The sequence below is a fragment of the Euprymna scolopes genome, chromosome 24 (assembly GCF_053919585.1).
Source record: "Euprymna scolopes isolate OS-2025 chromosome 24, ASM5391958v1, whole genome shotgun sequence".
Taxonomy (NCBI): domain Eukaryota; kingdom Metazoa; phylum Mollusca; class Cephalopoda; order Sepiida; family Sepiolidae; genus Euprymna; species Euprymna scolopes.
In genome coordinates, this window is record NC_136505.1 from 48,073,904 (window position 1) to 48,090,704 (window position 16,801).

A 16,801-nucleotide genomic window follows, 5' to 3' on the forward strand; every position below is an offset into this window, starting at 1 on the left:
GAAAAAATGTACAGGAATAAAAAAAAATTCAGCTTTCAAAATATTCGTCGATAAAAAAACCGATCTTTATATTTACGCTAGCCATTTTGTATATTACCACGTGACCTGCTATCTCTTAAACTGGAGGGGGGGGATCCACTTGAATCCAACAAAACCAGTAATTTTTTTTTTCTATTATATATACATCATTTTCTATAAAATTAAGTGTAGACTTTATAATTAAAACAAAAAATGTTATTCATACTAAAAAAAAAAACGCTTAGTCATGTCACGTGACGTGACGTCAACATCCACTAATGGCGAACAATTGTACCTATTTACTATGCCTCCCCACGGGACAGAGTTAGACACCAGGGTCGTTTTTTAACGTGGAGAAAAGGTACAAAAATAAAAATTGTCTCAGTCGTGGAGGATTTCTCCTCCACCGAAAGAGAACAAGAAATAGAAGTGCAGCATCTGAAGAACAGATACTACACTTTGATCTTGACCAAAAGGCCAAGAATGCGAACAATTGTAAATAACAACTTTTTTCACAAAACCAACACCGTCTTTCTTTTTTTTCTCTCTCTTTCTCTCTCTCACCCACTTACTCTTCCCTCTCTCTCACCCTCTTTCTCTTGACGTCACACCACTGTTAAACTGTGGGGGGGGGGACACATTCCCAGGCATTATCTCCTATAGATGCACATTTTATTAGAAATTCAGCTTTCAAAATATTAGACGATAATAAAAATATAAAACCAACACCCTCTTTCTCTTTTCTCTCTCTCTCACCAACTTACTCTTCTCTCTCTCTCACCCTCTTTCTCTTGACCTCCTACTACTGTTAAACTGTGTGTGTGTGTGGGGGGGGGAGAGGCAGCTTGAAAACCAACAAAAACAGTGCACAGTTTCCCAAGCATTTGGGGTGGGAAGGGGGGGAAGAAGCCGAGCGCACAGTTTCGTGTGAGAGAGAGAGAACAATTCTCAACCTATATACTCAACAAATTTTTTATCTACAGATTTGAAAGTTTGTATATAGGGTATTCAGACATATGGAAATATATCTAGCATAATCTATCTATTATATCTATAAAAGTGAAAATGTGTGTGTGTGTGAGGTAGCCAGAGAGAGAGAGAGAGAGAGAGAGAGAGAGAGAGAGAGAGAGAGAGAGAGAGAGAGAGAGACAACAATTCTCAACCTATATATTCAATACATTTTTTATCTACAGATTTGAAAATTTGTATATAGGGTATTCAGACATATGGAAATATATCTAGCATAATCTATCTATTATATCTATAAAAGTGAAAATGTGTGTGTGTGTGTGTGTGTGCGCGTAAGAGAGAGAGAGAACAATTCTCAACCTATATACTCAACGTATTTTTATCTACGGATTTTAAACTTTGTATATAGGGTATTCAGACATATAGAAATATATCTAGCATAATCTATACATTATATCTATAAAAGTGAGAATGTGAGTGTGTGAGAGAGAGAGAACAATTCTCAACCTATATATTCAACAAATTTTTTACCTACAGATTTGAAAATTTGTATATTGGGTATTCAGACATATGGAAATATATCTAGCATAATCGATCTATTATATCTATAAAAGTCAGAATGTTTGCGTGTGGTTGTGTGTGTAAGGTTGCGAGAGAGAGAGAGAGAACAATTCTCAACCTATCTATTCAATAAATTTGTTATCTACAGATTTGACCATTTGTATATAGGGTATTCAGACATATGGAAATATATCCAGCATAATCTATCTATTATATCCATAAAAGTGAGAATGTGTGCGTGAGAGAGAGAGAGAGAGAGAGAGAGAGAGAGAGAGTAAGTACAATTCTCACCCTATATATTCAACAAATTTTTTATCTACCGATTATAAAATTTGTATATAGGGTATTCAGACATATGGAAATATATCTAGCATAATCTATCTATTATATCTAGAAAAGTGAGAATGTGTGTGAAAGAGAGAGAGAGAAGAGAGAGAGAGAGAACAATTCTCAACCTATATATTCAACTAATTTTTATGTACAGATCTGAAAATTTGTATACAGGGTATTCAGACATATGGAAATATATCTAGCATAATCTATTATATCTATAAAAGGTAGAATGTGTGTGTGTGTTTGTGAGTGAGTGAGTGAGTGAGTGAGTGAGTGAGAGAGAGAGAGAGAACAATTCTCAACCTATATACTCAACAAATTTTGTATCTACAGATTTGATAATTTGTATATAGGGTATTCAGACATAAGGAAATATATCTAGCATAATCTATCTATTATATCTATAAAAGTGAGAATGTGTGTGAAAGAGAGAGAGAGAGAACAATTCTCAACCTATATATTCAACAAATTCTATCTTTACAGATTTGAAAATTTGTATATAGGGTATTCAGACATTTGGAAATATATCTAGCATAATCTATTATATCTATAAAAGTGAGAATGTGTGTGTGAGAGAGAGAGAAAGAACAATTCTCAACCTATATACTCAACAAATTTTTTATCTACAGATTTAAAAATTTGTATATAGGGTATTCAGACATATAGAAATATATCTAGCATAACCTATCTATTATATCTATAAAATGACCATGTGTGTGTGTGTGTGAGAGAGAGAGAGAGTCAGAGAGAGAGAGAGAACAATTTTCAGCTTGTGTGTGTGTGAGAAAGAGAGAGAGAGAAAGAGAGGAAGGAAAATTCTCACCCTATATATTCAACAAATTTTTTATCTACATATTAGAAAATTTGGATATAGGGTATTCAGACGTATGGAAATATATCTAGCATAATCTATCTATTATATTTATAAAAGTGAGAATGTGTGTGTGAGAGAGAGAGAAAGAGAGAGAGAGAGAACAATTCTCAACCTATATATTCAACTAATTTTTTATCTACAGATTTGAAAATGTGTATATTGGGTATTCAGACATATGTAAATATATCTGGCATAATCTATGTATTATATCTATAAAAGTGTGAATGTGAGTGATGGAAAGAGCAAAAAATTCTCAACCTATATAACCTATAAAAGTGAGAATATGTGTGAGAGAGAGAGAGAGAGAGAGAGAACAATTCTCAACCTATATATTCCACACATTTTTGGGCACAGATTTGGAAATTTGTATATAGGGTAGGCAGACATATAGAAATATATCTAGCATAATCTATCTATTATATCTATAAAAGTGAGAACTTGTGTGTGTGTGTGTGTGTGAGAGAGAGAGAGAGAACAATTCTTAACCTACATACTCAACAAATTTTTTACCTACAGTTTAGAAAATTTGTATATAGGGTATTCAGACATATGGAAATATAATAGATAGATTATGCTAGATATAACTACAAAAGTTAGAATGTGTGTGTGAGAGAGAGAGAGAGAGAGAACAATTCTAAACCTATATATTCAACAAATTTTTTATCTACAGATTTGAAACTTTGTATATAGGGTATTCAGACATATGGAAATATATCTAGCATAATCTATCTATTTTATCTATAAAAGTGAGAATGCGTGTGTGTGAGATAGCGAGAGAGAGAGAGAGAGAAAAAGAGAGAGATAAAAATTCTCAACCTATACATTCAACAAATTTTTTATCCACAGATTTGAACATTTGTATATAGGGTGTTCAGACATATAGAAATATATCTAGCATAATCTATCTATTATATGTATAAAAGTGAGAATGTGTGTGTGTGTGAGAGAGAGGACAATTGTCAACCTATGTATACAACAAATTTTTTATCTACAGATTTCAAAATTTGTATATTGGGCATTCAGACATATTTCAATATATCTGGCATAATCTGTCTATTATATCTATAAAAGTGAGAATGTGTGTGATAGAGAGAGAGAGAACAATTCTCAACCTATATACTCAACAAATTTTTTATCTACAGATTTGAAAATTTGTATATAGGGTATTCAGACATATGGAAATATATCTAGCATAATCTATTATATCTATAAAAGTGAGAATGTGTGTGTGTGTGAGAGAGAGAGAGAGAGAGAGAACAATTCTCAACCCATATACTCAACAAATTCTTTATCTACAGATTTTAAAATTTGTATATAGAGTATTCATACAAATAGAAATATATCTAGGATAATCTTTCTATTATATCTATAAAAGTGAGAATGTGTGTGTGTGTGAGCGAGAGAGAGAGAGAGAGAGAGAGAGAACAGTTCTCAACCTATACATTCAACAAATTTTTATATATAGGGTATTCAGAAATATCGAAATATATCTAGCATAATCTATTATATCATTAAAAGTTAGAATGTGTGTGTGTGAGAGATAGAGAGAACAATTCTCAACCTATGCACTCTACAAATTTTTTATCTACAAATTAGAAAATTTGTATATAGGGTATTCACACATATGGAAATATATCTAGCATAATCTATCTATTATATCTATAAAAGTTAGAATGTGTGTGTGAGGTAGCCAGAGAGAGAGAGAGAGAGAGAGTAAGAACAATTTTCAACCTATATATTCAACAAATATTGGATCTACAGATTAGAAAATTTGTATATAGGGTATTCAGACATATGGAAATATATCTAGCATAATCTATCTATTATATCTCTAAAATTGAGAATGTGTGTGTGAGAGAGAGAGAGAGAACAATTTTCAACCTATATACTCAACAAATTTTTTTATCTACAGATTTGAAAATTTGTATATAGGGTATTCAGACATATGGAAATATATCTAGAGTAATCTATCTATTATATCTATAAAAGTGAGAATGCGTGTGTGTGTGAGAGAGAGCGACACAGAACAATTCTCAACCTATATATTCAACAAATTTTTTATGTACAGATCTGAAATATCACATTTGTATAGAAGTAGAAATCTTGATACCTACTCTGATACCTAATAAAAGAAAGGACACTCTTTAGGGCGGATTTTGATTATAACAAGTCACTAATTAGAAATTATAATAAACATTCTAATAATTTAAGAATTTTACCAAAATAAAATTGCATGGTAATCACCCAATTTCTGCCACAAAATTTTGATTGGCAGAACTCATAAACATAAAATATATATTTTCTAATTTCATCTTTTTTTTTTCTTTTTACATAATCTGGTTTGATGTTTTCCCAAATATTCAAATCACTATATTTTGCTGCTTAATATCAAATACAGCAACTGAGTTATTTTTATGCATCAAACAATTACATTTTCTCATTCATCCAAACTAATCACTGAACATCAATTTCATATTTTCTTCACTAAAATATTACTGTGCTTGATGTCATCAAGTGGAGCGGATCATTTTTTTTTCATTTGTTCACACATTTTTCCAATTTATATATATTTTAAAGATTCTTAGCCTATGTCATTGCATACCAATCTGTTTATTAAAAGTTAAGGTTCACTGTAAACACATATGTTACACCAAAATAAAAACGCTTCAGATAATGTCTTGATATTCAATTCAGTTTCTCACATGACATCTTATGAAGTTAGTAGAAATGTTACAGACTTTTGAATCTCAAACACTTTCAATACTGTGCACTGATATTTTCTTTTTTGCAATATAAGCACATTCATGATTTTTTTTACAAACGTTAAAAACTTTCACATTGTGTAGCAATATACTGAAACAATTATAAAAATATTTGTTTTTATTTTGAATGATGCAGGGCATCTGAAGAGAGATTTTTCTAACAAAATGAAAGTATAATTTTTAGCAATAGGTATCTAGGAAAAGGCCACTACATATGTTATAAGTTCCAAATTTCCACAACCTGGCAAATACTGGTACATGCTAGCAAATTTAGATTTGCAATTACAAAATATGATTCTAATTTTTTCCTTTGCTCTTTATTCTAACACTACACTAAGTTTACTGTGTTATTTCGCTACAGTTGATATTGTGTAGAACAATAAGAAAATCATAGTGAACAATGCATTCAACAAAATTTCACACACATTTCTAGATACCTATATCTAATAAGTTCAAAAGAAAGGACACACTTAGGGAGGTATTTTGGTGGTCAAGTCACTAAAAAGAGATTAGCTGGTTTCCCGGCATAGCCCAGGATATAATAAAGATTGACTGAAATACATGTTCTAGCTGGTTTCTAGGCGTTGCCAGGGATGTAATATAGACACATTATGTTGTATATTACCTGTTCTCTTCTCCCTAAGGTAAAACAATTTCATATACATGCTGTAAATTACCTATGCTAGGGATAAAACATGAACAATATCAGTCCTAGGGTAGATAAAACAAATAATACATAGAGATGAAAGATTCCTCTCCCCTAAGAATCAAACATATGTTCAATATCTGCTTTTGTTTTTTCATTGTTTATACGGTCCCGAGCAACGCCGGGTAGCCCTGCTAGTATATATATATATAAAAGCGAAAATGTATGTATGTATGTATGTTTGTATGTCTGCTAAAAACTTTTGACCGACAAAACAAAAATTCATATTAACCCTTACCCTCCGGACGACAAATATCGATAAATTAGCCCAAAAAAACCGTCAGAAGTGCGTCAACTGATCGATTTTCTGCAGGGGGGGTCCAAAAAAGTGACATTTTAATGTAAAACATTACATATTTTTAAATCGATTTATAACTGCCCCCCAAAATACGGGCCCTCTTCTTCTACATAAAGTATACACGGGGCCGTTTGTTTTGGGTCAACTTGTATTTAAAATCCGCTGAGTCATATCACATGATCTTGACGTCAGCAAGCTCTAATGGCAGTCTGAATTTAAAAAAAACATGTTGTTATCGGTAGAAAAAAAATGAACCCTTACACAAGCTAAACTATGAACTTCTACGCTATGGCAACGTTACCAAAGTTATTAGCACATTCAAAATAGTTAAATACGATAGTTAAACGAAAAATAATAAGCAAAAAATGTGAAGTAAAAAAAATACGCTTACAAAACGATCGAAGTTTTTACAAAAAAAACAGCCAGACGCCATTTTCTTTTTGAGAGAGAGAGAGAGAGAGACATATATATATAGAGAGAGAGATGTCTAGACAGGAAACGAAATACGCAATTTAATAAAAAATAAAATACTGCTACGTCATCTTGTAACGCTCCCGCGATGACCTCATTTATTGGCTATCTGTCAATCAACCCTCTTTCACTTGTTTTATAAGCCTTATTTTAACACTATAATACATTCTTCTTACTCTTTGCCTAGGCAGTTAAGTGGTTGGAGTTAGTTTCACCTCCGCGTTTCGGGTTCAATTCAGCTTCACTATCAAAACTATTTTTTTTTCTTTTACATCTTTAGACACGCGGGCAACGTTTATTTATTATTTTACTCCCCCTCTATACAATCAGCGGGGTTTTTTCCGCTGTTTTTTTTTTGTTTTTTCCGATTTTTTTTAACATCGTTTCAGGGTTATTACTTATCCCCCCCCATATACACACCTAAAAACACCCTGGCAACGCCGGGTACCCCCCCCCGCGAGTTATAAATAAAATTTATCAACCCCCCAAAGAAATGTAGCAAAACAGAACGCCGACAAAGTATTTAGATTAACAACCAAGTAATTTCCTTTGTAAATAGGTAATCGATCATTGTGAAAGTCAATAGGTGCAAAATCAGGATTGATTCTTATCTCAACTTATTTCTGTCGAAGGATTTCCTTAATCGAAACAAAAATCAATCGCGTAAATTTAGCGAATTGTTTCCTCATGGACGTGTCTTACGCTGATTTATCTCTTGCTACATTTCCGATGATTTTCATTTCCGAGCGCTCTATTTTTGTTTTAACCGTAATGTAGTTTTATGTATTAACTTAAAAGACATCCAATAGTGCGGCCTTAGTCAGAGTCTTTCGAAGAATGCGAAGTTGCTCCGTGGTAACAATTTTATTGCAGGACCACTTTGGCTAGAAGTGGTAAGATCTGTTATGGAATCTGATGCTACCAGATCAGAGGGTCTGAGGATAATCGCTTCCTTACCTCAAAATATTGTTTTTTTATATTCTTTTCTCCTCGCAAAACTCAATCATGTTCTGCAAAAGCAAAACACAAGGAGCAACAGGTTTCTCTTTAAAAAAACAATCAAACCAAACTCTATTAATGCATATATGAAAATATAAAGAACTTGAAGTATAAATGCATATTTTTTTTCTAAAATTACTGAATTTAGTATTAAAAAAATGAGAAGAAATGACACATGCAGATAAAATAGCCAAGCGAAACTGAATGAATAAATATTTGAAAATAAAAAATAATAATTAAAGATAAAAAAAACTTTTTTTTTCTAAAATTATAGGATTCGGCATCAATTTCCTTTATAAAACAACAAAATCAAACAGTATGAATAAGTATTTGAAGATATGAATAATTTGTAACATAAAAAAAAAAGTTTTCCGAGATTACTGGATTCGAAATTAAATAATCCTAAAATGGTTAGTACGACTTAAAACAAAACAAGCAAAACGAAAAACCATGAAAAAATATTTTAGATATAAAGAACTGAAAACGTAAAAACTTTATTTTCTCAAAAATTACTGGCTTCAACAATAAATAATTCCAGATGGGTTGATATACCGTAGAAGCAACCGATAAACAATCACTAAAATAATCCGCAATGCTTCCATATGGCTTTAATATACCTGCGTGGGAAGATAAGCCGAACTGAAGTTTCAATTGCTGTTACGTGTTTTATACTACCTTATTTCACGTACCTTATTTACAGGTCGTCATTAAAAGGTATCGAATTATATTTTTTATTCAGTTTTTGGAGTAATGCGTTTCGACATTGAATTCATTTGATATCATCTCAAACCTTTGATATCATATCAAACCTTTGATAGTAACAAAAATATTTTTTAACGAGTACAGAGTGGAACGATAAATTTGTCGGCCTCTCTCAAAAAACAATACTTCAAATTAATTTAAAACTTTTGTTAAAAAAATCAATTAAGGTAACTTTATGTAGTAGGTCTGGCATTTATTCAATGTAGCCACCTTCAGCCTCAACCACCGCATCGATACTGGTCAATTAGTAAGCGCTCTGCAACAAAAAGGAAAACCGGCGTTCATTAAACGGAAATGGAATCATCTCGTCTTTTCTAGTGAAAATAATTTTATCGGCCCATCCTGTAAGTACCTTAACGTTCAAGTAATCCGAATCAAAAGTGTATTTATCATTCACATTAATGAGAAAAATTTCACAATGGTGTGGAAAAAAAAAATTCAAAAACCCAAAAAGATTGCAAGAATATGAATTCGTAGTATAAAATTAAACATGTAAAAATCGGTTACCACTGACTTCATTTGCGTATTCATCGTTTTTAAAATACGTAAATCTCTAAGTATTGACAAATATGAGGATTGTTTATTGGTATTTAAATTTTTATATCATCGGAAAATATCTCATATAATTTTAATTTGACATAATCAATTATACACACACACCACACACATTATATATATATATATATATATATATATATATATATATATATATATATATATATATATATATATATATATATATATATATATATATATATGTTTGGGCGTATATATATTCACACGCACACACATATATATGTGTGTGTGTGGTCGTATGTTTATACATATATATATATATATAAATATATATATACATATATATATATATGTATATACACATACATATATACCTATGTATACATGTACATATATATATAACTCAAATATTCCAACCGAGAGATTTTTTTAAGGTTCTGACTGTCTTTTTTAAACGCAATTGTTTGAATCTCTTTTGCACTTAGTTCATCGGGTATATTTGCCAGGTAGTTTCTGTAATTATTTTTCATGTGGTCAGTTGCCCCCATAATAAAAAGAATGACAGAGATCTTAAGATTCCATTTTCTTTTCATCATATACAGTATGTAGCCCGATCTCACTAATCAATTGTTTTTCAGATTAAGCTGCGCACTTAAAAGTAATCTTTACTAATCTTTATCTTAACGACCAACTACACCAAAAGATAAAATGTAATTTATTTTCCAACAAGATGGCGCTACATCCTACACGTCTCACAGATCACTGACGCGAGTTCATAACGTGTGTTTCAGCTATGTTTAATCCAGCAATGGACAGTCACTTCTTCTAAGATTGCTTCTTTCTTCTAGTACCATATTCTAATTCTCTGTGGCAGAACCTGCAGTTGCCGCCGTTGCTTAGACCACTCATTTTCTTAAAAGCATTAGTCGTGTAGTCTTGATCTTCGGCAGCTATTATAATTCTCTCCTGTTCCTATTTTCAGCTAGTTCTTCTTTACCTACAAAATACTTGGCACGCTGTTGCTTGCCCACTTTTTTCTATTTCTTATTTATGTATTTATTATTTTATATGCTTATTTTTTTATTTTTTTATTTTTTGCAATGGGAATTCTTTTGTATATATTTGGCGACTCTTTCGGGCTACTTCTGTTACGGACTTTTTTTCTAATTCTGCCATATTTGTAAGTCGTGCAAAATGCTTGGCCAGTTTCGTGATGAATGTAGCTCTTGTTTCTATGATTTTTGTGCAACATTTTTAGGCATAGATGTTGGAAGCTCATAAGATATTGCCCGATGCTCACGATAGTGGCACGACGCTGACGGTCAAGCTCTGAGAGACCCACACCTCCTGCTCTTTTAGTCACTATGTTTCGCTATGTTATTCTGTACAGTGTCAGCATTTTCCGCGTTTTAGACTCCAGCTTGTTTATGTCTTTTTGTGGCCAATCGACATTGCTAAAGTTGTATGTTATCATATGTATAGCTAGTTGGTTAATTGCAGTTATCGCGCTATTGTTTGTAAGTTCTGTTTTGCGTGTTTTTCTTACGCGACGTGTATATTCACTGCCAATTTTTCTCTCATCTTGGCATGCCGAATTGAATCCTACTTTTTCATGCCAAAGTATTTCCATTTTTCCTGCTTTTCTAGGTCCTTGATGCCAGTATCTTCATCTTTTCTAGGTCCTTGATGCCAATATCTTCATCTTTTCTAGGTCCTTGATGCCAGTATCTTCATCTTTTCTAGTTCCTTGATGCCAGTATCTTCATCAAGCTGTACGTTTTCTGTTTCGACAGTTTTGATGGAGCATTTGACACATTTGTTCGAACGTAACTCCATTCCAATATCTCTGTAGAAGTTATGTACGGCCTGTAAGAATCAACAAAAGCCAGCATCTGAGTTCACATACAGCTTATAACTTTCTATGAAGAGCAGGTGGTTTACTCTTTTGTTTGGGTTTTGTTGGCGGCCTTGTTCAGATTATAGGCACTCAAGTTTTTGAGTAACTTTCTTTACGATCATTTTTTATTGGAATCAATCACGCATATTCAATAGTCACTAACATTTCGATGATGGCCGCCTTAAGTCAGTCAGACCTGTCGTGTATGCGCTTGTTTTTCTTGGACTCGATTGATCCCCAAAAGAATTTAACAAGAAGGTTGGAACTAGATGTATTTTATCACCTTGGTAATAGTTATATGTTTCCTATTTATTTTGTTTTTTAACATTCATCTTTGAACATTTTCGGCAAGTAATAATTTACAAGTTTATCTGTTTACAATTTAACCAGTCATTTTCTTTTTGCCTTCTAATTCGATAAGCGCGTCAGCATCTTTTGACTGAGAACGTAGATAATCGAAACAAAGTGAACAAAAAGTCAGAGTTGACTGATTTACAAGCTACACCTGTAGTAAATAGCTTTGTTATCGATACACGGACTTTAGCGATTTCGCGTTTACTCAGTTTTTCTCTGGTAACGTCTACAGACTCGAAATTTGATATACAGGCTACTGAGATTTGGGAAGATCTTTGTAATCGGTTTTCGGCCAGAAATATTAATGTTAAAGAGTCAAAGTTCAACGATTTGACCTTTGAGAACTCTAGCAAACTCCTCCAACAATTTTGGGTATAAACACTTGAAATTTTAGATATAGGTTCCTTGGACATGGATCTAACATAATAACTTGATTTGACCCCAAAACAATAAATGTTAAGTGATCATAATAGGGGTCAAAGGTAAAAAAAAATTGACCTCTGCGGTCTCTACCAAATTACTCAGACAATTTCTGATCTAAATATTTGTAATTTTACTTAAAGGGTGTAAAGAGATAGGGAAAGCTTTTTTATTTGTTCGGGTCGAAAATTTGTAGCTACAATATAAATCTATGTATGTATGTTTGCATGTGTGCCTAAAACTAGTACAGGCTACAGATTTTCACAAGATGAGTATCGTTTTGAAGTTCGACCCTTCGGACGACAAATATCGAAAAATTGGCTAAAAACATTAATTTCTTCACCCTCAACTGGGCACTTTTCTACAAGGAGAGGTCGCTTTTTTCACCGATATTTTCGAAAGTCATCGCCTCTTTTCGATTGTCTAGCCTTAATTTAAACCTACGTTACTTTCGGTTTGGAGGTGGTCGTAACAGCAAAGACGTCACGTTTTTTCCGTTCTTTTCCTTCTTCTCAGTACGGGTTCGAGCCTGACTGCCTTCCTACAACCACATTTTTTTTGCTCAACACACACCTCCAAACACCCGGGCAACGCCGGGAACCCCTGCTAGTATATAATATTTAATAGAGGATTGATTGTATAATAATAGGTACACAATCTTATTAAATACATAACGCAATCTCAATAAATTAAAATATCATGTTTAAGCGTATTGTACGACAGGGCAAAATCGGACGTCCAGCTAGGGAATGAATAAACGAGTTTTTGAACCGCTGACAAGACGATTAACATTGTTCAAAAGATAGATTAATTCGTGTAGGTTTTTTCTGGTGGTCATGTTTCCTATCTATCTCTCTCTCTCTCTCTCTCTCTCTCTCTATATATATATATATATATATATATATATATATATATATATATGTATATATATATATATATATATATATATTCCCATTTAAATGGCATATTATTGTTACATGGAAAATCAACTTTGTATAGACAATACTTTTAAATGAAACACGATTGTTTTATTTAATTATGTTTTTTTAGTTTTCGATCAATCCAATTCTATAGTGTTCTTTATAAACGTAATTACTGAATACTTAGGATAACCTAATCTCCAGCGACAATCATTGTATATCTATTCGATGTGAGATAGAAGATGCGCATTTCTACTGTGTTGCAGGCATCCACCCCCACCACTGTAGTGCTAACCTCAGTAGGGGAAGATCATTCCCGCTAGAGGTGTTCTTCCAAAATGAAATACGGCTTCCCGGCAATTGTGGTGGTGATCGTTGCGGAGGTGGAGAAGTGGTACATCTTAAACAAAGGCGTGCGTTTTCTTCTTTTTTCTTTTTGTTTGTTTTATTCGCTTTTTTGTAATCAAGTCAGATGTATGGACACATCTTTTTTTTTTTTTTTTTTTTTTGCATGATATCTCTTTTTCCCCCTTTTTTGATAATTACGTTTCGGTCCGATTTAGCCAAAAGCGATTCTGCGCGATCCATTTAATCAACTGTTAGTTTTAAAATATTGTGAAGTACGCCGAAAAAACAGAAAAAAAAAATCTTGTCTATACACAGAGGAAACCATTTCTCCTTTATTTGTTTTATCCTACAACCTCGAGGTTATTTTATTCACAGTTTCGCAGCCCAGTGGATAGAATGTTTGAATGAAAGGCACGAGATGTATGAACTATCTTTGTTGGCTTCTTCTTTTCGTACATGATCTAATTTACACCATGACAAACGAGCGAACTTTTATATTTTTTATGCAATAGGGGAAATTGTTGATAGAATAAGATTTCAGTCTTGTAATAATTGTATTATGAAACATAGATCATGTGAGGATTATAAACGCCATGTCGTACTGTTGGATAGATGCTGGGCAGTGCCGAAAATTGTGCTGGTTGACGACTATTATGATCGTTATTAATATTTGTAAAAATAGCATGTTGGGAAGAATGTTATCAGAGCGAAACAAATATTAAAAGATAAACTTATTTATGTTAAAATCCTTTTATAGAAAGTCCTGGATATGACCTTAAACTATATCCGATGGTGAGGCCCCAGCTTGCGGGCTTTGGGGAGTGTGGAGCCACCCTTTAATTGCCATTGCTCCCAGGTCCACTCTGACCCGGAGTGGGAGTACCTGTTAGGGTCCCAACTATGGGTTAAATAGAAACCGACTTGCAAAAAACAAATATATTCTATTAAAAAAAGATTTAAAAATCACCGGATTCGGCATTAAATAACCTGGAAAGGTTTGATATGCCGTAAAACAAAAACAACCAACCAACCTTTAATCGAAAAGGAATGTTAGTTTCATGACTAACACAAACAAAAATTATAACTTGGCGAAAAAGAATGTTAGTACATAAACAAAATGACTTAAAGAGATAACTTCAAAATATACGTATCAGTCAAAAGTTGGAGGTAGAGTTACCAGATCGAGTTGGTGGTCAAAGGAAGAAAGAAAACCGTGGACAGTAATGGCTCCGAGTAGTGGAAAACGTCGATAGTAAAAGCCAGGGGCAGCGTTGCATTTTTCCAATCGGCGAAACATACAAAATAAAGTTGCTGTAAATACTACCGATGTTTCGGAGCGCACGAATCTTCGTTTGCAGCTTTTCTGAGAATCCGTTAAATAAAAATCATCTCAAGATGGACCAGGTATGTTTACCCATTGGCCGATGTGAAATCTCAGAGACTGTGGTTTGTTCCACAATGTTTTAATTGTTATATCACTAGACGATCAATGCGCATATTAATTATTGAGACAGTCATATATATATATATATATATATATATATATATATATATATATATATGCATATATATATATATATATATATATATATATATATATATATATATATATATATATATATAGTAAGTTATAATTATATATGGCGTTTAAGCTACACTGAATATTCCGTGTTAATTTACTCAAGGATAAAGATAAACAAATTTAAAACTAACATAAACAATAGAAAATAAACAAATAAATAAATAAACACCAATATATATAAACGATCACACACACACACACACACACACACACACACACACACACACATATATATATATATATATATATATATATAAACATATAAAAAAAGTTACCTAGATTTAACACAGGTCATCAAAACACTAGATATCTAGGCTAAATAGCACACACAAAGGAACGGGTCAACTGGAGATCAAATGGGTATTTGTCCGGTAAGTGCCTGCTCATTGGCTGATTAGGAAGGGCGCGGTGTATGCTAGAAAGTTGATTGGCTAACAAAAACTCAATAGTAGGTGCGTATATAAAAACACGAGATAACCACGAAAATCTCCCATATGCCTGAAGAATCCTAGAGTCGATATATTCAGTGGAGCTTAAACACCATATATATTCATAACTTACTAACTAGCTCTACCTACGTATATTTTATAGGTATATATATATATATATATATATATATATATATATATATATATATATAAGTTATATATATATATGTATATATATATATATATATATATATATATATATATATATATCAATAAACACATCATATATATAAGCTTCCCCTCATGTTATACAGAACCTCATTACTCGACAGTACGATGCCGGAATCTATTGTGAACTTAAATAATATTTTGAGAAAAGGCTACATTTTACTGTCGTATCTGTGAAGTAACAGCCGAAAATAAAACGTAAGAATTGATATTAGGTTAGTGAAAAAATAATACCGTTTTATTTTTTACTTCAACTTCATGTAAAAAAATATTTCAATATCCATGTCCCAAAAGAAGGCATCAACCGAACTCTTCTGCCAATATTATCATGAACTCTCTCGCCGTATATAATGAGTTTCCATCGTTGAATTGTGTGTCTCATGTGTGAAATAAGCAATTAAACCGGATGCAGCAACGATATTGTCATCATTTTTTTAATTTCATAATTTCATAATTACCCCGGTTTTTTTTTTAGTTTGCAATTTTTTCAGCTTCACAGATTTTATGCAAACCAAAACTATCGTTTATAGATATGAAAATAAGATTAAAAGTGTTTATTTTTTAGATTACGTTATTTGCACGTTCGCGTAATTAAAAATTCATAATTTGCAATCAATTTTAATATATATATATATATATATATATATATATATATATATATATATATATATATATATATATATATATATATATATATATATACCAGCGGATGTACGCGTCTAGGTTGAGTAAAGAAACATGTCAGTAATTAAATATTGATTCATATAAATCAGTATTATTTGACATTTACTAGACAGATGGATATATATATATATATATATATATATATATGTATACATATTTGTATGTCTGATAATTTTTTTTTACATGGAAGTCACCACTTATAAAGGCCCGGAGGCCACTCGGGGATAAGGGTTATTGCGTGTACAGTAATCAATGGGATAATATCGTAGTAAACGTTAGTAATACAGATTTAATGAATTAACGGGCCCATTTATCAGAAATTTTATTATGTTGGACTTGAAGACATCCGAGTTTATGTTAGGTGGGAAACAGGCAAACGGAAGAAAGTACCATAGGCGTGCACTTGTAACAAAGAATCTTTGTTCATGGAATCTACGATTTGATTTAGGCACAGATAAAGAGTGGGGAAAATTATTGACTGTGGTTTCAGTTAGACGATTATTTTTTGTAGAAAGTTGGCGAGGGGGGTGGAGATTGGAGCTCAGACGAGCACTTGCCATGGAAATAACGATAAAACAAAGACAGCCTCGCACGTCTCTTCTGTGGGAGAGGGGTTGCAGGGAAGAGGAAAGGGCATCACCCACTAAGGTGTGAAGTCTATTTTGTACTCT

The 16,801-nt window shown here is 32.4% G+C and overlaps 1 pseudogene; it reads right to left on the reverse strand.

Annotated features, from left to right (window-relative positions):
* Positions 1-374: 374 nt before the first annotated feature.
* Positions 375-508, reverse strand: LOC145246993 (U2 spliceosomal RNA; annotated as a pseudogene).
* Positions 509-16,801: the final 16,293 nt, after the last annotated feature.